This window comes from Schistocerca serialis, chromosome 5, assembly GCF_023864345.2.
Source record: "Schistocerca serialis cubense isolate TAMUIC-IGC-003099 chromosome 5, iqSchSeri2.2, whole genome shotgun sequence".
Classification (NCBI taxonomy): domain Eukaryota; kingdom Metazoa; phylum Arthropoda; class Insecta; order Orthoptera; family Acrididae; genus Schistocerca; species Schistocerca serialis.
In genome coordinates this window covers 609726117-609753374 of record NC_064642.1, presented here as the reverse complement: position 1 = coordinate 609753374, position 27258 = coordinate 609726117, and the positions used below count along the sequence as shown (strand labels likewise).

Here is a 27258-nt window from a genome sequence, read left to right as displayed (position 1 = left end):
AAGCAGGAGATTCCGGGTTTCGAGTCCCAGTCGGGGCACACATTTTCAGCTGTCCCCGTTGATGTATATCAACGCTGTCGACAGCTTAGGGTCTTGATTTAATTACTATTTCATTCTAAGAGATCTGCATGGTCACCGATGGTATCTGTTGTTTCGGACATGACCGAAACAACAGACACCACTTTCATATTTTTTGCCGAAGGTGCGGCCTAGTAGCCGGAGCTGGCGCCTGTAACTTCGAGCTCTGTAGACAGGGGCTGCTATCCACGATTTATTCCTCTCAAGATACACTCCAGAACATGTCACACGACCTTTGTCAAGAGAGCTGATTATGAATTTTGCGTTCGCCGTTATAAAAGTTCGGCTACCTTTGCTAGACAAGTAATGCAAAGACTGCATTTAAATATTTTCTAAGGCAAACAATCCTTGAGTGCCTTCACACCGTTCAGTATTGGCCAGTGCGACATAACGTTATGATGACGTTGTGTCTGTTTTAAACAAACCGCCATTTATCGTTCCTTTACGTCACACATCTTTTTCATCCGATTGATTGAACCTGTAAATCTTTTTTGGGATGCAAATTTATTTCTTGCACTTAGCAGTGCAGCATGAGTAATTCCATGATGCTGTCGCGTCGACTAAATAATTAGGTACGGAACGTGTAGTCTCTCGATTTATAGTTAGTATTTATTTCATTAATAGAAATTAACAGTGGGTCAAGTATGATAAAATAGTACGCTGTATTTACGAAACGATTACATCTGTTTCGAACGTCCCCTAAGTAGGGTGCGATAGCGATGGTCACGAGGGCTATCCTTCGCTCGTTAGCAGCAAACAGCGGAAGGGAGAGACAATATACACGAAGAGCCAAATAAACTGGTACAGCTGCTTAAAATCGTGTAAAGCTCCCCCGAGCACGCAGAAGTGCCGCGACACGACGCGACATGGACTCGACTAATGTCGGAAGTAGTGCTGGAGGGAACTGGCACAACGAATCTTGCAGGCCTGTCTATAAATCCGTAAGAGTACGAAGGGATGGGGATCTTTTCTGAACACACAATGCAACGCATCTTAGATATGCTCAATAATGTTCATCTTTGGGGAGTTTTGTGGTCGACGGAAGTGTTTAAACTCAGAAGGGTGTTCCTGGAGCCACTCTGTAGCAATTCTGGACATGTGGGCAGGCCGGCCGGTGTGGCCGAGTGGTTCTAGGCGCTTCAGTCCGGAACCGCGCGACCGCTACGGTCGCAGATTCGAATCCTGCCTGAGGCATGGATGTGTGTGGTGTCCATAGGTTAGTTAGGTTTAAGTAGTTCTAAGTTGTAGGGGAGTGATGACCTCAGAAGTTAAGTCCCATAGTGCTCAGAGCCATATGACCCGTTTTGAATGATGTGGGGTGTCGCATTGTCCTGCCGCAATTTCCCAAGTCCGTTGCAAAGCACAATGGACATGAATGGATGCAGGTGATCAGACAGGATGCTTACGTTCGTTTCACCTGTCAGAGGCGTATCTAGACGTATCAGGGATCCCATATCACCCTAACTGCACCCGCCCCACACCATTACAGAGCCTCCACCAACTTGAACAGTCCTCTCCTGACATGCAGGGTGCATGCATTCATGAGGAGGTCTCCATACTCATACACGTCCATCCGCTCGATACAATTTGAAACGAGACTCGTCCGACCAGGCAACACGTTTCCAGTCATCATCAGTCTAATGTCAGTGCTGGCGGGCCCAGGCGAGGCGTAATGCTTTCTGTCGTGTACTCGTCGAGGATACAAGAGTGGGCCTTCGTCTCCGAAAGCCCATATCGATTACGTTTCGTTGAATGGTTCGCACGCTGACACTCGTTGATGGCCCAGCATTGAAATCTGCAGAAATTTGGGGAAGGGTTGCACTTCTGTCACGTTGAACGAGTCTCTTCAGTCGTCGTTGGTCCCGTTCTTGCAGGATCTTTTTCCGGCCGCAGCGGTGTCGGAGATTCGATGTTTCACCGGATTCTGATATTCACGGTACACTTGTGAAATGGTCGTACGGGAAAATCCCCACTTCATCGCTACCTCGGAGATACTGTGTCCCATAACTCGTGGGGCGACTGCAACACCACGTTCAGAATCACTTAAATCTTGGTAACCAGCCGCTGTAGCAGCACTGACAGACATAACATCTGCGCGAGACACTTGTTGTCTTATGTAGGCGTTGCCGACCGCAGCCCCGTATGCTGCCTGTTTACATACCTCTGTATCTGAATGCGCATGCCTAAACCAGTTTCTTCGGCGCTTCGGTGTGGAAAGGAAGTGGCCGCTGGAGACGTGGCCGTACTTGAGTGAGATTAAGGAGTAGCAAAACGGTGGGTCCGTGGCTGCGGCATTGGCGGAGCTTCCGGCTGCAGCGGCCTTGCCGCCGCCGGTGGGTTGTTCGCCACTGGACGCCGCAGGCACGGCGAAAGGCAAGGGCGGCCAAGGCCGCGGGCTGCGCCACAGTCTCCGGCGCTCTCCTCCGCTGACGCCGACTTCCGCCGCCGCCGCGGGCCGTGCCTCGCTGCCGTGGCCGGCGGGCAATCTGCATGTGGCAGGCACCCACAGCACCTATGTCGCCTGCAACGAACAGTTCTCAGATAGCCAACAGCCTGACGCCTCTTTTGATTCACTTCTGCCTTGTGCCGGCCGGGTCGGGGATTTTCTCCACCCGGAGACTGGGTGTTTGCGTTGTCCTCGTCACTTTATCATCATTTGGGAAAGTGGCGAGACTGGGTAGTACATAGATGGTGAATTTGTATGGGTGCTGACAACCACGTAGTTGAGCGCCCCACAAACCAAATATCTTCAAGAATGGTAGTCGAGCAGATGCGCAAAACCTATATCTCTGACGTCGATCTGTTGTAGAATTTTAGAACATGTTTTTTGCTCGCGTATCATGTCGTTTTTGGAAACCCAGAATCTACTCTGTAGGAATCAACATGGGTTCCGGAAACAGCGATCGTGCCAGACCCAACTCGCTTTATTTGTTCATGAGACCCAGAAAATATTAGATACGGGCTCCCAGGTAGATACTATTTTCCTTGACTTCCGGAAGGTGTTGGATACAGTCCCGCACTGTCGCCTGATAAGCAAAGTAAGAGCCTACGGAATATCAGACCAGCTGTGTGGCTCGATTGAAGAGTTTTTAGCAAACAGAACACAGTATGTTGTTATCAATGGAGAGACGTCTACAGACGTTAAAGTAACCTCTGGCGTGCCACAGGGGAGTGTTATGGGACCGTTGCTTTTCACAATATATATAAATGACCTAGTAGATAGTGTCGGAAGTTCCATGCGGCTTTTCGCGGATGATGCTGTAGTATACAGAGAAGTTGCAGCATTAGAAAATTGTAGCGAAATGCAGGAAGATCAGCACCGGATAGGCACTTGGTGCAGGAAGTGGCAACTGACCCCTAACATAGACAAATGTAATGAATTGTGAATACATAGAAAGAAGGATCCTTTATTGTATGTTTATATGATAGCAGAACAAACACTGGTAGCAGTTACTTCTGTAAAATATCTGGGAGTATGCGTGCGGAACGATTTGAAGTGGAATGATCATATAAAATTAATTGTTGGTAAGGCGGGTACCAGGTTGAGATTCATTGGGAGAGTCCTTCGAAAATGTAGTCCATCAACAAAGGAGGTGACTTACAAAGCACTCGTTCGACCTATACTTGAGTATTGCTCATCAGTGTGGGATCCGTACCAGGTCGGGTTGACGGAGGAGATAGAGAAGATCCAAAGAAGAGCGGCGCGTTTCGCACAGGGTTATTTGGTAACCGTGATAGCGTTACGGAGATGTTTAGCAAACTCAAGTGGCAGACTCTGCAAGAGAGGCGCTCTGCATCGCGGTGTAGCTTGCTCGCCAGGTTTCGAGAGGGTGCGTTTCTGGATGAGGTATCGAATATATTGCTTCCCCCTACTTATACCTCCCGAGGAGATCACGAATGTAAAATTAGAGAGATTCGAGCGCGCGCGGAGGCTTTCAGACAGTCGTTCTTCCCGTGAACCATACGCGACTGGAACAGAAAAGGGAGGTAATGACAGTAGCACGTAAAGTGCCCTCCGCCACGCACCGTTGGGTGGCTTGCGGAGTATAAATGTAGATGTAGATGTGCTGCATAACGCTACGGATTTCCATTTCTTACTCCTTCTAGTCTTCCTTCTCGTCCTCAGATCGTGGTCCAGCGGCTAGCGTTGCTGCATCTGGATCACGGGGTCCCGGGTTCGATTCCCGGGTGGGTCGGGGATTTTCTCCACCCGGGGACTGGGTGTTTGCGTTGTCCGCATCACTTTATCATCATTTGGGAAAGTGGCGAGACTGGGTAGTACATAGATGGTGAATTTGTATGGGTGCTGATAACCACGTAGTTGAGCGCCCCGCAAACCAAACATCATCATAATCACTGTAGGCATACTCTGGATCAGGTGGTCGAGCAGCTGCTGAAGTATAGCCTCCCATTCTTGCACCAGTGCCTGTCGGAGCTCCTCAAGTGTCGTAGGGGTTTGAAGACGTGCAGCGATACGTCGACCGAGACCATCCCAGACGCGTTCGATGGGGTTTAGGTCTGGAGAACAGGCAGGCCACTCCAGTCGCCTAATCTGTTTCAAGGTACTCCTCCACGATGGCAGCTCGGTGGGGCCGTGCGTTATCATCCACCAGGAGGAAGGTGGGACCCACTGCATCCCTGAAAAGGCGGACACACTGGTGCAAAATGACGTCCCGATGCACCTAACCCGTTACAGTTCAAATGGTTCAAATGGCTCTGAGCACTATGGGACTCAACTGCTGAGGTCATTAGTCCCCTAGAACTTAGAACTAGTTAAACCTAACTAACCTAAGGACATCACAAACATCCATGCCCGAGGCAGGATTCGAACCTGCGACCGTAGCGGCCTTGCGGTTCCAGACTGCAGCGCCTTTAACCGCACGGCTACTTCGGCCGGCCCGTTACAGTTCCTCTGTCAAAGACATGCAGGGGTGTACGTGCACCAATCATAATCCCACCCCACACCTCAAACCACGACCTCCATCAGGTCCCTTTCAAGGGCACTAACTGATTGGTATCTGGTTCCTGGTTCACGCCAGATGAAAACTCGGCGAGAATCAGTGTTCAGACTGTACCTGGACTCGTCCGTGAACATAACCTGAGACCACTGTTCCAGTGACCATATACTGTGTTCTTGATACCAGGCTTTACGGGCTCTCGTGTGACCAAGGGCCAGTGGAATGCACCTTGCAGGTCTCCGGGCGAATAAACCATGTCTGTTCAGTCGTCTGTAGACTGTGTGTCTGGAGACAGCTCTTCCAGTGGCTGCGGTGAGGTCCCGAGCAAGGCTACCAGCAGTACTCTGTGGCCGTCTGCGGGCACTGATGTTGAGATATCGGTCTCCTTGTGGTGTTGCACTCCCTGGACGTCCCGTACTGCAGCGCCTGGACACGTTTCCTGTCTGCTGGAATCGTTGCCATAATCTTGAGATCAAACTTTGTGGTACACGGAGGGCCTGTGCTACGACCTGAAGTGTTTGACCAGTCTCCAGTCGCCCTAGTATTCTGCACCTCATAATGTCATCAATATGTGTTGTTTGAGCGATTTTCAAAACACAGTCACCATTACCACGTCTGAAAACGTCTGCACACTTACTCGCTGCACCGTACTCTGACATGCACCAACACACCTTTGCGTATGTGGACTGCTGCCAGCGGCACCGTGCGACGACTGCAGGTCAAATGCACCACATGGTCATATCCTGAGGTGATTTAACCCGCAAACCGCCCACGAGAGCGTTGTTTCACCATGTATCAGCATTATCCTTAATTTATGAGCATGAGTGTATTAGAGTATGCTGTCGTCCAAAGATCACGGCTCCACACCAAAGTCGTCAAAGTGCATCAATACCACAGACGTTTGCGATGTCTCGTTGTAATCCACAATGTCAAACGAGAGACACTCCTGAAGACATGTCCTTTCTCTCAGCACCGCAGCGCCATCACACGGAGATCAATACAGAGCCGAGCATGGACTCGCTCTGCCCAGTTTGTGATCTTGCAAAAAGCAGTGAGCATCATCTGGTTAGAACAACAGTGCTACTCAAGCCTCAGATGCAACTGTACATTGAACATATACTTCAAAAGATGAGTTTTTAATTGTGTGCATCAGACGATGCATAATGTCCAAAGACAGTTGTAAATATTTCATACACTGCTGTGACAATGGATTTTATTAAATTTTTTTATCATTCTTGTAATAAAGTGCAATAATATTTGGTAGGTTGTAGTTCCGATCAACGATCTTCGAGATCGATCAACGAACCCGTAGTCGTGATTGGACGAATGTAGTTTCGTCAGGTCATAACAGGGTGTGTCCATCCCTCTCCTTCGCGACGGCTTGAATTCTGCTGGGCCACTGTCAGTGAAGTTTGTGAATGTCTGTGTAGGAATGGCAGACCATTCTTCATTAAGAGCCGAAACCAGATAAGCTAGTGCTCGGCTCTGTATTGATCTCCGTGTGATGGCGCTGCGGTGCTGAGAGAAAGGACATGCCTTCAGGAGTGTGTGGAGCAAAGACGACGTTCTAACTCATGCTGAAGGCGACCCATTGGGTTCAGGTCAGACTCTAGGCACACAACCCATTTCAAAAATATTGCCCACAAACCACTCACAGATGCTGCTTTATGACAGACGGCACTGTCATTCTGACACAGTCTTAGTCACTAAACTGTTTCCCTACTTTAGGTTCAAATGGCTCTGAGTACTATGGAACTTAACATCTATGGTCATCCTACTTTAGGCAGTACACAATGCTGTAAGATGTGTTGATATCGGTCTCCGTTTAGCGTGGTTTTAACGGGACCACACCCTAACCACGAAACGCACCCCAAACTCCACCGCACACCATACTGGCACTACACCGATGGCAGGCAACGTTCTCCAGGCCTTCGCCGAACCTAAACCTTCCCACCGGCTTGCCACAGCGTGTAGCGCGATCAAATCATTCGACTGCAGGCATCCACTGTCCAGTGGCGTCGTTCTTTACACCCCTGAGGTCTTGCTTAGCCTTGACTACAGAAATGTGGGGTCTATGAGGAGCTGCTCCGTCATTTTTAACTCCCAGGCACAGTCACTGTGCTAGCTGAACTGCTGATAGCACCTTGGGACTCACGAGTGATTCCTTCTGCTGTTTTCATGACATTTTTAGAATCTCTCTCCGCAATGCTCGATGGTCCCTGTTTTTAAGTGCATGAGGTCTGCCTGGTCTTGGTTTAATTGTCGTTGCTCCTTCGCTTTTCCACTGGACAATCACATCACAACAGTCGACTTGAGCAGCTCTAGAAGGGTTGAAATGTCCCTGATAGGTTTTTTAGTTACATCACGCTCGTCGTTCGAAGTCACTGAATTCTCTTGAAGGACGCATTCTGCTATTATTTATTCTCTAATGACGTTTCAATACTCTCCACCGCCTTTTATACTGGTGGGTGGGCCTTTGTGACATTTATTCGTCAATGCTGTATTGCGTAGCGGTGTCCGGATACCTTTGGTGTAACAGTGCATTTATTAGTATCTTGCGTGTGATGCGTTCTCTAGTACGAAGGGAGTCTTCGCACAAAAAGGGTAGTTATTGGTTTTGACAGTAAAACGTTTATTCAGCGTAAACTCGCCGGGGAAAAATTACTCCACCCTATGACCGTACCGTGAAATTAGTTGCCCCGTGTGGCCGTGAAACAACGTTGGCAGACCAGCGTGTCAACCAGCAGTGGCGTGCCAGTGGCCGGCACGTAACACGGCGGTGGCGCACTCGTCGTAAAAACGTCGTAAACGACAGGGCCCGCAGCCGTGTCACGCCTTGCCGATGACGATCGGTTTCAAACCCATCAACAACCGCTGCTGCCCGTGAATACAGGTCCGTATCAGCCAGTTTCCGAGCGAACATCTCGAAGGTAACTTCACGCAGTGGGCATTTGGAGTGCGATACTTCGTAAAAGGGCATTTTCCATTTTTCAAAGTGGCTAATAAAACAGCGTATCTTTTCTGGGGCGGACAACACAGCTACAGTAGAGTAAGTAGCTACAGGCGTGTGATGGGGTCCGGCGAATACGGATTTTGCCTCTCTTTCAAATGATGCAAGGGTCGAGAGCAGCGAACATTCAACGAGGCGTTTAACCTTGCAGTTTATTCAACCGATGTTGGTTCACTGATGTTTTGCGGATGTTTTTCATACTACGACTTGGTTCATTCGTTCAGGTTACCGCGAACGTGAACTAAGATTTTTTACTTCAGCGTTATCGGTGACAACGAGTTGCCCTCTCTTCTACATATTTATGATGAATATGCTTCGGAAACTTGCGTCCTGCGAGATGACAACAGCCCTGGTTTGGTGAACATTTAGGCACACTATTGCTCCTCGACTGCCCCACAAAATCACCCGATCGTAATCCCGTAGAAAATAGCTGAGACTACTTGAACGGCGAATGAAGCACAGCAATCAACGTCCCGGTAGTTTGGTAGCTACAGGTATATGGGTTACAATCATCAATGACTGGCTCAGCTGTTTGTGGTACATCCGAAGGGAATTCTTCCTCGTCGAATTGAGACGGATGTCAACGTTAGAGGCGGTGTTACCCGTGATGTCTCGTTGACGTTGATTCTTTTTAGGCCGGTATGCTTATATTGTTCCTTTGAAAAGAGAACAGCTGACCTGCATTCATATCCTTACCCAGTCTGGGCTCGTGGCCCGCCATATGTCCTTGTCACCGACGGGACCTTAATTCCTAATTGTTCTTCATTCTTCCATCAAATCTTTATAATGTTATCTTTTTGGTATGTATTAGTTAGTTCTGTATTCTTCTGATTTGTTACTTGTGAACTACATAACAGTAGCGACAGCTTCCTAATGATCAGTTTACGGGAAAAATGGTAGGCAGCTTTTCCATTTTCTTTAGCCAGTATAGTGATTGCAAGTCTTTTTAACAATACCTCAGTCTGTAAAAACGGAAACGTTGTTGGATCATTTTATTGTCCGTCAGTTAAGACACCTTTTTCTGAGGAACTTACAGCTGTATCAAGTTGAATATTACCTCACAGACTAAGGTCTGTGATGCCATGGCGATGTAAAAAATTTAAGTTTCTACGTCAATGCAATCAAAAGGTACGATTACTTATGTCACATTTTTTGATCCTGGCAAAGTCAGTCATCAAAACCTATACGACTCTTCCCGTTGACCTAGAATCGGAAATTCTGCAAGAAGCAAGGTTTCACAGTACAAAAAAACGAAAAATCCTATAAATGTTAATTTGTAATTACGTCACCCGAAAAAAAATTTTATTCTCTTTCGTTATTCGGCTATCTGTTTAGGATCGATATCGATAACAGGCAAAAATTTGTCGAGCTTCTCGACTCCCGGGATGAATTAACTACCTACATACATAGTTTAGTTTGTATGGAACTCCCGGAGCGCGAGTCCTAATCGCACTCGTCCATTTTTTTCCTAATAGACCACATGTATGCTGAACTTGCCAACTCACTTGTACAGGCGTACCGAGGGCGTGGCAAGATAGGTTTCCGCTAAGGACGCAGAGAGGGCCCAAAAACTGAGCTGAAAAACGAGAAAAAGGAGCAGTTTAAGAAGTGACCGGGAGACAAGGAAGCGATATTATTCCGTATGAAACTGGCAAACAAAGAAAGTAGTCTTTCCTATAGCCACTTGCATGCGGTTGAGTAAGATCAGACACTATTAACTATATAAATACGTGAGAGTTGTGAAATAAAATTAAAAAAAAAAAACAGTCCAAGAGGGGCAAGTGCGAACGTTTGCGGACGCCTCTGGTCACAGTGCCACTTCTAAGCTGTCATTTCGTTCAAGCAGCAGCATAAAGAAACGACTACTACCGAACAGATGTCTATCGCTGACATGGTTTACGTGGCAACAGTACGCTCGGTTCACACAGCTGCCGCCTACACGGCTCCCTCGTGTTGAACAATGGAGCTCATGCTGCTACTTCGCTACGATATTATAGGAGCTTAAAGGTCGGTGAGAGGGCGCTGAAGCAAACAAGCTTCTCATTTTTTCAAAGACTGAGATAAGAAATGCTTACCCAAGCATTGAAAACGCTATGAGGATATTTATGACAATGGTAAACACAGCAGGATCAAATAAAAGAAATGCAAAGTGAAATAACAGTATTAGAAAAGCACAATCCCTGAAAACGGATATGTTCTCCATTCTTAATTATACTTCCTTCCCTTTTATTTCTATTACATAATTTACGCACTGTTAATAATTTGCATTATCATCATCATTATACGAGACGTGTTTTTAAGTAAGGTCCGTTTGAACATAAGTACACAACGAAAGGTTATTTCAAAAAAGTAAATTTATTTTCAGAAAGTACATACTTCATTCTATTTTTCGACATAGTTGCCAAGTTTGTTCAAACACGTATCATACGTCTTAACCAATTTTAAAATACCCTCTTCATAAAACCTTGCCGCCTGCTCCGATCGATAACCAAGAGTTCTCTGCCGTTGTCATCATTGTAACGGTTGCCACTGAGGTGTTGTTTGAGGCAGAGGAACAGATGGTAAACGCTCGGCGCAAGATCAAGACTGTAGGATGGGTGGTCTAAACCTTCCCAGCCAAAACTGTCCAATAAATCGCCGGTCTGACCTGCAGCGTGAGGTCTTGCATTGGCATGGAGAAGGACAATTCCCTTTGTCAACATGCCACTTCTTGTGTTTTGAATCGCTCTGCTTAGCTTTCTCAGGGTTTGGCAGTATGCTTCCCCATTGATAGTGGTTCCTCGCTGCATGAAGTCGACCAACAAAACACCATGCCTATCCCAAAACACTGACGCCAAGATTTTGCGCTGGGATAGAGTCTGTTTGGCCTTCACCTTTACAGGCGAGTGTGTGTGTGTCCATTCCATGCTCGATTCGAGTGTGCTATGCGAAACCTGTGTTTCATCTCCAGTTACCATCTGACTCAAGAAGCCGTCACTTTCTTCGTGAAAACGAGTCATGAACTTCATCGCACACTCAAATCTTTGGTTTTTGTGGTCCTCTGTTAGGAGTTTCGGGACCTAACGGGAGCAAACTTTAGGTGTTCAGAAACAATGTTTTAAAGCAGTGATCTCGACACGTCAGGAAATTCGTTTGTGAGACCCGTAATTGTGAAGCGCCTATTCTAACGAATCCTCGCTTCAACTGAAGCCACCAAATCGTCCGTAATCAAAGAAGGGCGACCGGAGCGGTCCTCATCATGGACATTGTCACGGCCATCTTTGGATTCTCGTTCCCACTTACGCACTTTGCTTTCACTCATAACAGTATCACCGTACAGTTTTCAAATCTGTCGATGAATTTCTGCAGCAGACAGGGTCATTGCTGACAAAAACCGTATCACTGAGCGAACCTCACACCCAGCAGGCGAGTTGATAGTCTTAAAACATTTTGAAAGCACAGAACAGAACCGTACAGGTTAGCTACAGAGCTGAAACTGAGCACAGTTGTTCCCGATGCATACCGGTACACGACGCACGCGCTCGTTGCGGTATGTGCGCGAACTACTAGAGTGTACAACAACACGGACGTTACTTAAAAAACACGCCTCGTACATCTACTATAACCAATGTACACTGAGGTGACAAAAGTCATGGAATACCTCCTTACATAGCATCTGACCTCCTTTTGCCCGTCATAGTGGAGAAACTCGACGTGGAATGAACTCAACAAGTTGTTCGAAATGCCCTGCAGAAATACTGAGCCATGCTGCCTCTATAGCCATCCATAACTGCGAAAGTGTTTGCCGGGGCAGGATTTTGTGCGCGAAATGACCTCTCCAATATGTCCCACAAATGTTTCACGGGATTCGTGTCGGGCGATCTGGGAGGCCAAATCATTCGCTCCAACTGTCTAGAATGTTCTTCAAACCAGTCGCGAACGGTTGTAAATGGTCCTCAGGTAGCCGAACATAACCATTTCCAGTCAATGATGGGTTCAGCTGGACCAGAGGATCCTGTCCATTCCATGTTAACACTGCCAACACCATCATGGAACTACCACCAGCTTGCACAGTGGCGTGTTTACAACTTCGGTCAAGGGCTTCGCGGGATCTGCGCCACAGTCGAACCCTACTGAAATTTGTACTCATCCGAGCTGGCCACTGTTTTTCATCTGGTGTCCAACCGATATACTCACGAGCCCAGGAGAGGCGCTGCAGGCGATGTCGCGCTGTTAGCAAAGACACACTCGTCGGTTGTCCGCTGCCATAGCCCATTAACGCCAAATGTCGCCGTCCTGTCCTAACGGATACGTTCGTCGTACGCCCCACATTGATTTCTGCAGTTATTTCACGCAGTGTTGCTTGTCTGTTAGCACCGACAAGTCGACGCAAACGCCGCTGCTCTCGCACGTAAAGTGTTGGTCGTCGGTGACATACACTTGACATTGTGAATCTCGGAACATCCAATTCACTAACCATTTTCGAAATGGAATGTCCCATACGTCTAGCTCCAACTACAATTCCGCATTCAACGTCTGTTGATTCACGTCGTGCAGCCATAATCAAATGGTTCAAATGGCTCTGAGCACTATGGGACTTAACATCTATGGCCATCAGTCCCCTAGAACTTAGAACTACTTAAACCTAACTCACCTAAGGACGTCACACAACACCCAGTCATCACGAGGCAGAGAAAATCCCTGACCCCGCCGGGAATCGAACCCGGGAACCCGGGCGTGGGAAGCGAGAACGCTACCGCACGACCACGAGCTGCGGACAACCATAATCACGTCGGAAACGTTTTCACATAAGTACGAAAGACAGCTCCGCCAATGAAGTGCCCTTGTATATCTTTTATCCGCGATGCTATCGCTATATGTATATGTTCATGTCGGTACTCCATGACTTTTGTCATCTCAGTGAACATCACTTGCCACAAAAAATACTTACAGGTTTTCAGAAAGAATATACAATTTAATAAGGGGGATATAAGATGAACATCAACAAAAGCAAAACGAGGATAATGGAATGTAGTCGAATTAAGTCGGGTGATGCTGAGGGAATTAGATTAGGAAATGAGATACTTAAAGTAGTAAAGGAGTTTTGCTATTTGGGGAGCAAAATAGCTGATGATGGTCGAAGTAGAGAGGATATAAAATGTAGACTGGCAATGGCAAGGAAAGCGTTTCTGAAGAAGAAAAATTTGTTAACATCGAGTATAGATTTAAGTGTCTGGAAGTCGTTTCTGAAACTATTTGTATGGAGTGTAGCCATGTATGGAAGTGAAACATGGACGATAAATAGTTTAAACAAGAAGAGAATAGAAGCTTTCGAAATGTGGTGCTACAGAAGAATGCTGAAGATTAGATGGGTAGATCACGTAACTAATGAGGAAGTATTGAATAGGAGAAGAGAAGTTTGTGGCACAACTTGACCAGAAGAAGGGATCGGTTGGTAGGACATGTTCTGAGGCATCAAGGGATCACCAATTTAGTATTGGAGGGCAGTGTGGAGGGTAAAAATCGTAGAGGGAGACCAAGAGATGAATACACTAAGCAGATTCAGAAGGATGTAGGTTGCAGTAGGTACTGGGAGATGAAGAAGCTTGCACAGGATAGAGTAGCATGGAGAGCTGCATCAAACAAGTCTCAGGACTGAAGACCACAACAACAACAACAAAACTTTCTCGGTCTTCCAGCCCCGTCCAGTGGTTTAAAATCCACCAGCTTTCGGCGGAGTTCTCCTCGCCCATTGTGAAGTGGTGACTGGCGAATGACTGCGCGCAGTCTTCAATGACCTCACTGGTGCTCACTCCAGCGCCATATATCGTAATGTTTTGACTGCGTGCCAGCCGCCCCCGCTTCAGCTTTCCGATGGCCTGTTTCCAAGCTGTGCTTAGCTGCAGGACATCGTCTTTATTGTGGGTGCTGCCAGAAATTTTTAAATCGATCGCTTCTTTTATAGCAGTGTCCCAAAAACTAGTAACCCGCGTAGCGACAGATGTCTCGGCAAATGCAGTATAGTGTTCGTTTTCTAAAGCATGTTCCCCAACCGCTGATTGCCTCTCGTGTTCCACATGGCGCTGTTCAATAGTACGCACAGCCTGTCCAATACAGAACTGTCTACATCCACACGGTATTTTATATACTCCTGGCGTTCTGAGTCCAATATCGTCTTTCACATCCCTCATTAGCTGTCGAATTTTAGCCGGTGCCCTAAAAACCGTATCGATTTAGTGCTTCTTTAGAAGCTGGCTAGCCGCGCGGAGTGTCCGTGCGGTTTGAGGCGTTCTGTCACGGACTGCGCGGCCCCTCCTGCCAGAGGTTCGAATCATCCCTCGGGGATGTGTGTGTGTGTGTGTGTGTGTGTTGTTCTTAGCATAAGTTAGCTTTACTTTAAGTAGTGCGTAAGTCTAGGGACCGATGACCTAAGCAGTTTATTCCCTTAGGTATTCGCACAAATTTGAACATTTTGAGAAGCCGGCTAATCTTTCCTGTTATTGAGTCACAGAACGGCAAGAGCGCCAGTTGCCTCGTGCCCTCCTCGGAGGTCTTCTGCTTATGTTTCATCGGCGAGATGGCTTGCGAAATATGGCGGTTGTTATGGGCGTTTTCTTTGGAGACTTTCCATAAGTGGCTCAGTTCCTTCGGAAGGGCCGGCAGGAGTGGCCGTGCGGTTCTAGGCGCTACAGTCTGGAGCCAAGCGACCGCTACGGTCGCAGGTTCGTATCCTGCCTCGGGTATGGATGTGTGTGGTGTCCTTAGGTTAGTTAGGTTTAAGTAGTTCTAAGTTCTAGGCGACTGATGACCTCAGAAGTTAAGTCCCATAGTGCTCAGAGCCATTTGAACCAGCCTTCGGAAGGCTTTCAGCGACTGAAACGTCATCCGCTCTTATGCACCAATGTCCTCAGACCAGACCTTTTCTGCGAACGGTGGTGGTAACTAGTAGCATACAGATATCGATCTGTGTGGATGGGTTTCCGATAAACACTGTGGCTGAGGCCCCCATTTTCTTTTCGGCAGACGAGGAGGTCTAGAAAAGGCAAGACACCATCTGTCTCTCCTTCCATGTAAAACTTGTAATATACTATACCGATACATTGATTTGTTTTGTGTAATAATTTGATCAATATAGTTGATTTAAATAATATTCTTCAAAAACGCTTAATTTTTATTAAATCTGCTGACAAATTATGAAATTTTCTAATTTTGTGTAGACAACGTTCCAGCGAGGTAGCAGGGGCGCAGGATCACGGTAGTTACCGTTCTGCTCAGCAGCCAAGCATGATGAGTTCAATCACCCGAGCATTCGCGTCCCCACGCTGTCCCGGCCAAAGCGTCGCGGGTAATTGTTCCTTGCGGGCGCTACTGTCTCCGACTGCAGAAGTGAAACCGATCCCTTCGAGCGCCGGTCTGGTCGTAACAACAATTTTCCTCCCGAACGGCGACTTGTGCGAATCGAAAGGATTCGTAAGGCAGGGTGTCGTGTTTCTGCGGATGAGTGCGGAGTATGCGCGGACAGGCCCGGAGGCTGCGGCGCTGTGGACGGCGGCTAACCGCAGACCGCTCGGTTGCAGATGAAGGCGTTTACTGCCGCAGGAATTAGCGGGAGTGCGTCGCTGTGCCGTGCGCATGCGCAAGCACGGTTGCCGCCGCGAGTAGCGTTTGCGCGCGCCGTATTTATACAACCGCGAAGAAGACCTCTATTGTAGCAAAGCCACTAACTTCACACAATCGAGGCGTGCACACGTTGTGCTGAAACAAAACACATTTACGAGTGTCAGCGACTCGGCAATTGTCAAAGCTCCTTTCTCGCTGCGGGGAACGACCTGTGTACACAGCGTGGTGCTCGCTGGGAAGTATTAAGAGCGGGCTGTAATACCTCGGGCGTTGTTAATGGCAAATTAAATCCCGAAGTCCTGGCGACGCGCGTATCCGTGTGAAACACACCCGGGCAGTTAACTCACTACGGGAACTACTGGAGCGGAGCACTGCTTACGAGTGTTTAACGGTGTCGTTATGGCTGGAGAACGTGTCCAAGTGGCCGTCTACGAATAAGAGCGAGCTGTCGGGCTGTCGGTGGGAGTTTAACGTTCTGCCAAGTGCTGGCCGAGGTTCACACGACAGCTTATTTACTGCGCACTTGATCTGTTGTGGACCGAGGTTGTTCAGTATTGCATCAGTCGGCAGCTCATAGTACACCGAAGGATTCACATTTCAGGTGTTACTGCATCCAGCGCTGTGAGTCTGCGATTCACTGGATTATTGGCTGAAACCAACGATTTCGACACAAAGGCTTTGGGAATTGAGATACTTTCTTCCTCAAGTAAATAATAGTCTTCTATGTAATCTTCTGTCCCGTTGGCAGAGTAATAATGTCTTTCTTTGGAACGAAAATTTTTTCGCGGAAGTAAATTGCCGAGATTGTCCATCACCATTTTAAGCTTCATGTAGTTCAAAGGGAAAAGGTTGCAACAAATTAATTTCAGTTGGCAAGAAATGCATAATTATTGACGAGTATTATTGATTTTCATTTTACTAACCTACCTGTCTCGACGCGCCGTTGTGCCAAGCCATTCTTTCTTCTGACAGCTCCACGTGTGTGCGAAACTCTCCTCTTTCAAACAACGTAGAGTATGCAGTCCCAACATGTCCGCCCACGGTAGCTTAGTGGTCAGCGCGACAGAATGTCAGTCCTAGGGAATGCCGGCACGGTAGCTCAGCGTGTTCGGTCAGAAGGCTAAATGGCTTCTGTAATTAAAAAAAAAAAAACCCTGAGTGAAAGGATCAACAAATCAACAACGAACTTCAGTGGATGTCAGCTGGCGTCCGCTATGATCAAATACAACGAACAAGAACGAACAAAATGCAAAAAAAAAAAAAGACATGGGTTCGATTCCCGGCTGGGTCGGAGATTTTCTCCTCTCAGGGACTGGGTGTTGTGTTGTCCTCATCAGCATCATTTCATCCCCATCGACGCGCAAGTCGCCGAAGTGCCGTCAAATCGAGAGACCTGCACCCGCCGAACGGTCTACCCGACGGGAGGCCCTAGTCACTCGGCATTTAATTATAGTTCCAACATGGCGTTAGCATAAAGGAGTAGCCACTCAATTTCTCTATTATTTATTTAGTATTCTGATGCAGTTGCATATAATTTTTAAAGGTGGATAGTTTCGAACGACTGCGTTCATTTTGATACCATTGCTTACATCAAATGATAAAATATTAATAAGAAATATAAAACACAGATGATTAAAATACATAAATAGTTTTCAAGCATTCCGTGTCCACAGATCACATCAGTGCAAAACTTCGGTTGGACATACGTACAAATGAAATGTTTGACTGTAACAAAATTGCAGTGGAACATTCAAAAGACTTGACCGTACACCAGGTCATCTTAACAGGAGAACTAGTTAGTTACCCTCAGTTGTTTACTGCCTGTTCGCAAAGTCATACCCTTCCCTGACGACAGCTTACGACTGACCACGTATGTCAAGTCGTCCTATCACATTTGTTCAGTTGGATTGTTGCACGAACAAGTATTGTGAATGTTCCACTGCAATTTTGTTACAAACATTAGAGATGCTGGTATGCCATAACAGTACTAACGTGTCCGTGCATACAGAGTGCTTGAAAACTATTTATGTACTAACATATATTTTATCCTTTTATTAATGTTGTGTCTTGATGAAGACGACGATTTCAAAATGAACGCAAGCGTTCGAAACTAGTCACCATTGAAGACTGTGTGGAACTAGGCCAAATGTAATACTGCAACATGTGTTAACAGCTTGTTTTTCTAAAAAGCTTATTATCTATAATATTTGTTACGAGAGGATGGGAATTTGCGGCAGGCTACAAACCGACCCCGCTGCCAGCAACATACATTTCGCATAGGGATCGCGAAGACAAGGTAACTTAGAGCTCATACGCAAGCAAACCGAGAGCTTCTTTTCCCTCGCTCCGTTTGCGAGTGGAACAAGAAAGTCGTATAAGGTGTCCCCCACCGTACACCAGATGGTTGCTTGCGAAGTTTGTATATAATGTAAAGGGAGACACGTGAGTCGTATTCTGGAGAATACGTAAAGATAAGGACTAGACAAATATGAAAACAAAAGAGCATCCACGCCGTTGTGTCCCTTCGTGCGCGCTGGACATCGGCCATTCTGTGTCGAGGGGGACAGTCCACCCCGCCATGCGACTTACTGCAGAACTTCTCCCAGAGGCTTACTCATCCCGCCAATAACGTTCACCTTCAGGAGGCAGCTACAGCGAAGGTAGGCGAGCGAACCAGTTCCTTTTACTGAGAAACCCCCCATTATCTCGTGTAACCGGTCAGTGGGGGGTTCGACGTCTCGAAGGAATCTACCTACGAGGACGCGCACGTATGCTTAAGTCTCCTTTCAGTCGGGCAGCTTCACTTAAAATTGATCGTCGTCGCTTGTCACATTACACACTTGATGAACGTGACGATATTTCCTTATTGATAACCCCACTCTCGACTATTACGAGATCGAGTATCGAACCAGATTTGTCACTGGATGTACGACTTTCTTGCAGATAGAACTCTTTACTCAACAAAATCAAGAGATGTAGAGGTTTTCTTCAAGTGATTATCTACATTATTATTTCCTGTGAAGATGGTGACCAATACTGAAACCAGAAGCGAATGGCACTAAACATTAATTTTTCCCAAAAGATGTAAAGGTAATTTCAAAAATGTCCCAAAGAAGTGTAATAGGGCTGTTAATATTTTACGATATACACGTAAACGATCGATTGGATTACGTCGGGAACTCCATGAGACTGATCGCAGACGATGCGGTCATCTGTAAGAAAACTGTAGCGAAATTCAAGAAATCCTCGAGAGGATTCATGATTGGCGCAAGCACTGGCAGTCGACCATGAATGTAAATAAATGTAATGCTAGGTGCATAAATCCACTAGTGCTCCATTACTCTGTTGTCGACAAATCACTGCGAGCAGCAACTACCGTACGATATCAGGACTACCCAGCCAAAGCGATCTGACGTGGAACGACCACATAAAACAAACTGTAGGAAGAACGTATGACAGGCTGAGATTCGTAGGAAGCATCTTAAGAAAATGTGACTCAGCCACGATAGAAGTGGCATGCAAAACCCTTGTTCGATCAGTTCTTGAATACTGTTCATCGGGCTGCTGGGACCCTTAACAAGTTAGAATAATAGAGAAGATATTTAAAAAAATCAATGAAGGGCCACGTTTTTCGTCGCGGAATCGTTTAGTCGGAGCGAGGGAATTACGAAGATACCCAGCGAACTCCAGCAGCAGACGTTACAAGAGAGGCGTCGTGCATCACAATAAAGCTTAGTATCGAAATTTCGAGAGCGTCGGGCGACGTATTACTTCCTCCCACATACGTCTCGCGAAGCTACCACAACGATAAAATCCAAGAAATCGGGGTTAACACTGAGTTTTAAAGACAACCATTCTTCACACGAGCTATTCGCGAATTGCTACCCGAAGTACCCTGCACCATACAGCGTAAGATGGCTTGCGGAGTATGGATGTAGGTGCATAGCAGATATCACTCGCCGTGACGGGCCTCATTCTATATTTCGTGAAGTGCGTCTGAGTTACTGCAGCGCAGAGGTACTGTAGGTTGCACTGTTCTCGAGAAAGGGGACGCAGTGGTCAAGGCGCTGGACTTATATTCGCCAAAAGTGGGGTTCAAATACTCGTGGAGCCGGCCAGAGTTTGGTTCAAGTGGTTTCTCTGAAACGCTGGAGGCGAATGTCAGGTTGGTTCCTCTAATTGCTCCCCGGTCCATTTCGCTTCCGTCCTTATCCAACTATCTCAAAAGACCTCAGAATGGACGCGACATCAAGTGCTAACCTTTAAGCCTTCTTTTATTCCTCTTTTATAACAGTTGACCGTCACTCAGTAATACTGAAACTGGGCCACAGAACCCGCTGCAGCTCGCTTTCGTGTTCTGGAGACAGTGACTGACAGCTCTGAAGTTCATACCTGTACCTTTCGTAACTTACAGCACTGCCTTTAGTGGTAACACACTCTGTCCCAGTTTGACGAAGAGATATTACGAACTGTCTTCTGACACATGTTCGTTAATCTCTGCTTGTACGAACATTGTGGTAGGCCTGAGTTTGTATCGTACTACCTTATCCATTATTGATTCCTTTTTGCGATGATTGACGCCCGGGACCAGTATTTTGTGTACCTGTCCTACCTACACACGCTGTGCCATTCAGAATTTAATAACATAGTACCTTTGTAACAGGTGCTCCCGTTAAACATTCACCATTACACCAGCAATCCACGCTCTTTTTGGTATTGTTACGTCCACCGTTCATGTTTCATGCAAGAGCTCCAATCGCTTTGTACACGAAGACAGTGTTTATATTTAAAAAATGGAGCTGTAGGAACGGATAGTCATTCAGCACCGTCATATAAGCAGTAATAGAAGCAGTGCGTTTGCAACAATTTGTGCAGTCCTTATATATTGTGATTTGCCGTTAACAGTTGGCCCACGCGAAGTAACCATGACGTGAAAAGTGCTGGAGCATTCTGTCTCAAGCAGGTGTACCTACTGGTCTATATGAAGAGTTTGTGTCACTGTGTTGAGACGCATCTTGAACATCTTTATAGACAATTTTGCGTTATCCATCGTGCATCTGGTTGCTAAACCAGACGGAAGCAGTATACATTATATTTTCTCTTTCTATCGAACTTTAGGACTACACCATTCAAACTTGTAAGGTGAAGTTCAAGCCATAAGAGTTGTAACAAGTAACATCTATTTGCGCGCATTCGATAAAGCAGTGGTACCAGAACAGCAATACTGGCACTTATCAACACGCAAGAGCAAAAATACGTTCAAGCTAAAGAATTCCAAGAAGTAATTAAATGTCTAGAACAGAAAGACAAGACAGTTACTGTGGTCTCGATGGTAATGTAAACGCAGATTGTCTAGCCAAAAACGGCACAAGAATTAAACAGACTGGAAAAACTAAGATGTCATATATTGCATTGAAATGCGTTATTAGCAACACATATTAAGAAGAATTAAAACGATCCAATAAAAGAAATGGGATGATATGGGGAAAAATGCCTAAAGGACGAAGAAGAGAAGCAGTAGCCATATTCAGCTTGATTACTGGACATGGTTGTTTGGCCGCCTATCTGCATAAGAACTCCATCCTCCCCGTCTCCAACATGTATTCTGTGGCGCAAAATTGGTTCGATAATGAGTAAAGTACATTTGAAAGAGTGTACAAAATGAACGGATTGTAATTCAGACTGAACGACACTGTATTGGGGAGATGGCTCAAATGGCTCTGAGCACTATGGGAGGTCATCAACCCCTAGAACTTAGAACTACTTCAACCTAAGGACATCACACACATCCATGCCCGAGGCAGGATTTGAAGCTGCGACTGCAGCGGTCTCGCGGTTCCAGACTGAAGCGCCTAGAATCGGCCACACCGGCTGGCTATTGGGGAGAAAGAAGGCGAATGACAATAAGTCAAGTTTCAAACCTTGTACGTCAGAAGTGAGTAAATCAAATAAAATACCGCCAGAATATACATGATACAGGAAGTATATCTCAGTGAAGGCGCGTATGGAAAGGAAGTCTGTGACCCAATTTCTATGACTTTTTCCTTCGTCAACATTTTGTGAAACGTATGCTGGAGTTAGTGATATGTACTCGAACTCTTCTTCGGATGTACGCTCTCAGAATTCCAACCGTAACTTTCTCCGTTGTGCAAGACGTGTCACTCGTAGCGACCGCCGTTGGAGTCTGCTGAAGTAGGTGACAAAGCTGCGCACACCAGACGAAAGGCTTTTACTTTCAGAAAGTTTTCTACATAAGATCCCAATCATAAAAATACTGTAATTCAGTTTGTGCCATAATTCAATATTTGGGGAATATTCATAACCGTCTCTATTTTATAAAAATACGTTTTTATTAAGGGTCTGTAGACGACATTTTTGCAGAAAAAAATGTCATAGCTACACTTGATTTCATTGTTTACTTAGTCGCAACTATAAGTCGAATAAAATAACCTTGTGACTGACGGACAACAACTGCGGGGTCAATGCTACCAGCGTGCAGCCAACCACCGTCAACAAGGCCCTGCACGTACCTACAAAACAGCAAAACACAGCGAGCACGCGGCGCTTGGGAAAGAAATACGGCTGGCTGAGGGATGGTCGTCGCTGCTCGAGTCTCTGAAACGTCAGTCAGAACTTTATTTTAATGGAGGTGTAGTTTGATGGCCTGAGCCTCCTCACGAGTCGCTCATGCTCGTTGAAGCCAGACTCCAGCTTTTTCCATACTACCCGCCACACATACGAAGCAACCTACATCTAACCGGCGTCTCATCACCGGTTAACTGTCGGGCCCGGTGATCTAGTGGCGAAGCGCGTGTCTAGAATCTAAGAGGTCGCGCGACTGTCTCCCGTCGGATCACGGAAACTTTCAGTCTGCGTCTTACCTAGCCTCCACATATCAGCGATGTGAGAAGTTATCAGGAACGAGACGTGCTTCGGGTTCGACTTTAAACTGTAGGTTTTCTTTCCCAAGTTCGATAACTGGAGGGGTTTAGGGACACAAGCTGTCGAAGTGGCGTCCAATTGGAAGACTCGCTCCTGGACATTGAGTGACACGAAAATATTATTATAATGGTCAACTGACTCGAATTCAATAGGAATAAATAAGTAAAATATAAAGTGTAGCGGTAGAAGAGTAGTCACGAGAGTCCTTCAGATTCCAAACAACGGTAAAAATCACGGTAAGGCGAGATGCGCGATGCTATTTTGAGTAAACCGCTACTGTATCTCGGATGATTGAGACGGCACAGTTGCGAATTTCCGTAGCACTGAGGTTGCCGAGCGCTGCCTAGAATAATTGATACTACTCATGGAGCTAACAAATACCTACTCCTCGATTTCCCCGCCTATTGGTCATCTTCTACTTGCCTCAAAATCATAGTTTTTTTTATCTTCCCTGAGAACCATTGTCCTTTATGAGTTTACGACTGTATGAGGATATCAAACCTGGAACTATATTAACTACTTCAGTGAGTGCACGGCCTGTCCATGCCAAACCGCCACTGTTGTTTGAAGTAATCAGTCGGAATCCATGTCGGATTGTCAGTTACTTTCGTTTCCTAATTTCCGGTGTATATTTGCCACTTTTTTAAAGCGTAGCTTCAGGGTGTTGTTGGAAACGCAATATTTATTTCGATAGACGTCTGCCGGGCAAGCGGGTAATGTGACCAGCCCAGAGAAGTTGGCGTTTGCCAATTTTTCCTCCAGGAAACTTCTATTCCCACGCTGATTCCTGAATCGTCGGTGATGATATTTCTCGAGGAGTTTCACGTCTTCTATAGATGATCCAAGCTTCATACCCATAAGTGAGAGTTGGTATAATGATGGGTTGACAGACGGATCATGGTTGTCGCAGACCCAGTACCGCAAACGGCCAAAAGCTGCGCCAGCACTTCTTATGCGATACTAGATTTCATCTTCAACTTTTGCTTTATTTGAGAGAAGTCTGCCGAGATAAGGAAAGTGCTCAACATTCTGCATGATTTCTTCATTTAATGTTGTCGGCAGATCTGTGTAGTTGGTATTTGGCGAAGGTTGATGCAAAATTTGAGATTTCCTGATGTTAAAATCTAGGCCGATGCTCATGTATGCCTCACTGAATACATCCAAATGCTGCAAGTGTTTCCTCTGAGTAACCCACAACAATATTTTCACCTGCGCACTGGAGTTCGATGACAGAGATTGTGATTACGTCTTTCATAGCTCTTGGTCTGCTCATATTTAAAAATCCACCTTCCGTTCTCTACAGTATTTCAAATCCCGATGGTACTTTTCCTTCAACGAGATGCAATACAGTTCCAACAAATACTGAAAATGAGGTAGGGGCAGTGACACATTTTTGCTTGATTTTTGCTTGCTTCTCAAGATGAGACAACTGACTGGACCGTTGAATCAGGAAGTTTCACTACTGAATAGAAAACGAAGAGTTCAACGAATATGTGCAAAACGTTCCTAAATCATTGTAGCAGGTCTCGAATTTTTCTTTATCGCCAAAACAATAGAGCATCGGGAGAGGACGCATTGGCAGCATATTGTGGCTCAGACCGATGTGTAGTGCGGCGCTGCCTACCTTTCAGGTGATCACTCGCTGTCGCGTTCCGTGCGTTGCAGAGTCGTACGTAGTCTTCTAACACGGCGCTCATAAACTAATGCCTGTTGAGAGCAGCGGTTCCTAATATCTGCTCCATAAGTATTCATTGTACGAAAAGTTTTGAGTAGAAAAATGCGGTGCGTACGTAGACTATCTGTTATGTTATTATTCTACTACATAGCGATAAACAGTAAATGAACTTAAATTAAGTAGAAGTATTCTGACTAATAAGTTATAAGTTATGTACATTTTCAAATAGAAACTGTTGAAAACTAACACAGTTTTACGGTTTCAAGACAGGTAAAATTGTTAGGACATTAAAAGAAACTGTTCGTTTACACCTACCGCGTATTTCCTGGTAGAAGACCTCTTTCCGACGAAGTACTGCATAACCGTCTACATGTTATACGACTAGTTCTCAAAATATACAGAATTTTGTTCAACATAAGATTCTGTATGTGGAAAATTTGCAGTATCTTCCAAATAGCTTTAATGTATTACACAGCACTAAATGTGTACAACTCAAATTATTTAGAAATTCCGCACAAAACACCTAAGGTCAAACAAAAACTGCAGAAAACGGGCGAAGCTGCTTATGGTGGTCTCTAGGACGCATTCATTCATGTGAATCTAAAATTGGTCACTAAATTGAAACACTGAATAAAAAACGTCGTGGGAAAACGGATACAGTATCGCCTACGTCGCTCAGCGTCCACAACCGGTAGTTAATATCGTTGTTATAGTTATACATTAAAATTTCATCAAGAGGTCACGATTCGGTTGAACTCACTTTTCGACATTCTAATCCATGTTTTTGAAAATAAATTGGTAATAATTTCCATTTTAGTTTTCACAAATTATATTTATCGAAACTAGTGTTCATGTTTGTAAATACAGGGCGATTTCGTGACGATGTTGCAAACTTTCAGGGATGATGGAGAAGGGTAAAGGTATCAGTTTGAGGTAGGGGACCCTGGTTTGGAAACGACCGACTCGAAACTTATAAGAGAAAATCGTTCTGACACCTCTTATAGTGGGCCTGTTCTACTGCAAGGCCTTTGCTTTCCATTTTGGGAGGAGGTAGTACGTACCAAAACAAGGAAAAAAAGTTCCAGTAAACAGTGCATACCTTAAGAGGTATGAGCAATTGTTCATCTTTGCTATTATGAAACGCATCACTTCTACTGAACAAGAGCTCTAATCTGTTAATTATGTGTGTCTATTGATGACCCCACTAAAACTTATTAACCGTGTCACAGGATTGTTTGTAATTTCACTTGTGAAGGAAGACATAAAAAGTTTATTAGATGAGTGCACTGTATGGATAAATGACAGTAAATATAACAAATTACTATGTAGTTGCTTAAGCAGCTGGGCAGTTAGACGCCATGTAATAATAGAGCAGAAATAACGTGTACAGGCTTAATTCAGTGGGCTTGTAATACAGCGCTAACAAAGCGCACGTAAAGAATACAGCGTCTCTCGTGATTTTATGATTAAAACCGTCTTGATCGCTAAATAAAATGTCTTTATTATTACGACGTCTCGGCGTCTGCCAGCATGACTAAAAAAGCTTCGAACTTCCTAAAAAAAGGTTCAGTGTCAATTTTGAGCCATCTTTAGCAAGCAAAGTTTATTTGGTATCTGATGACGGCAGATGCCGAAACTTCGTAATAAGTAAAGACTTTTATCCAGCGATGTAGACGGTTATATTCATAAAATATTCAGGCTGATCGCGGATTCATACCAGAAATTTGTTTCCTTTGCTAATCTCTCGCGATTGCCTTGGACAATGAAAAGAATTAGTTGGTTCCACATTGTGTAGAGGTAAATCAGAAACCACCTAAAAATATGTCGTTTACGGTTATACTCGTAGCATAAGACGCAGTTGTTACTAGCGACCGAGCTGGATTACTGCACGGTCACATGTAAATTAAAATTAATCAATATGTAAGAACAGTATGTAATATTTTCGAACAGGCGTGTTGAATATATGTAACATCTCTTAGTATACTGAGGTGCAAGGAGAACTGACGCGCTTACAGTACTGCGAACCTAGTTCCTTAATGAGATTAACTTTGCGATCTTCCAAGAGAACATTCATCCGTGTTACTAAATAAATGCTGTGTATAGTATGAAAATCACCTCGAGAGTGGTACACGTAACAACAAGCGCTTTCCGTCTTAGAACGATATCGGCCATCTGAACAACTGTATTCATTAGCGTAAGTGGAAACTGTAATATCTGTAAGCCGCGAGTATCCTTGACGTCGCAATTTGCTTGAACGGTACATGTTTGCAAATGTAAAAATACATGTTCCAGAAAAGTGTCTAACTTGTTACTCTGCAGAGGAGTAAGTACTAACTTGGGAACACTGCCATCGCTAATGACCTCGTTGTCGACGGGACGTTAAACCCTGATCTTCCTTCTTGGAAACTCTGTTAGCTAAATGAAATATCTCTAGTACACATAATGGTGCGAGAGATGTATTTGTAAACGTACACTTCTGATTTTTCCATATGGAACACGCGTAATTACCATATGTTATACTTGCGACTCAACGCAATCAGTAGCGAATGGATTACACGATACATTTCCAGTGCGAAGAGTCGATATACATATTGTGTGCTTAATAGGACATTCACACATAGTAAGAAGTGCCTGCTCCTGAACCTCTTTGTTGGAACATAAATAATCAGTTTGTGGTTGGCGTAATACATTATAGCTTTAAAAATATGCAAGTACATTAACTGGAAAATATTATTTACGTCAGCGATCGCTAAATTTTCTTTACAATAACCTATTCCGCCAGATCGCTGACGGAAATAAAACGGTTTTCAAATAAATCATTTTCGATCGCTGAGTCTTACACGCATATGTCCGATTTTTTAAAAAAAATATTAAAGCAGAATTTTTCTGACTAACATGGATGAAACACAAATTACCGTTAAAGAGCTCACGAAAGTGAGGCGAAGGTTTATGATGCAAATCAAGTGCATTAAATGATACTGGATTGACACAGCAAC

General features: G+C 45.3%; 1 protein-coding gene across 1 annotated transcript in view; it reads left to right on the top strand.

Moving 5' to 3' along the window:
* Nucleotides 1–27258, top strand: part of LOC126482346 (semaphorin-5A) — a 666998-nt gene that overhangs the window by 254758 nt on the left and 384982 nt on the right. The gene's annotated exons all lie outside the window — the stretch shown is intronic.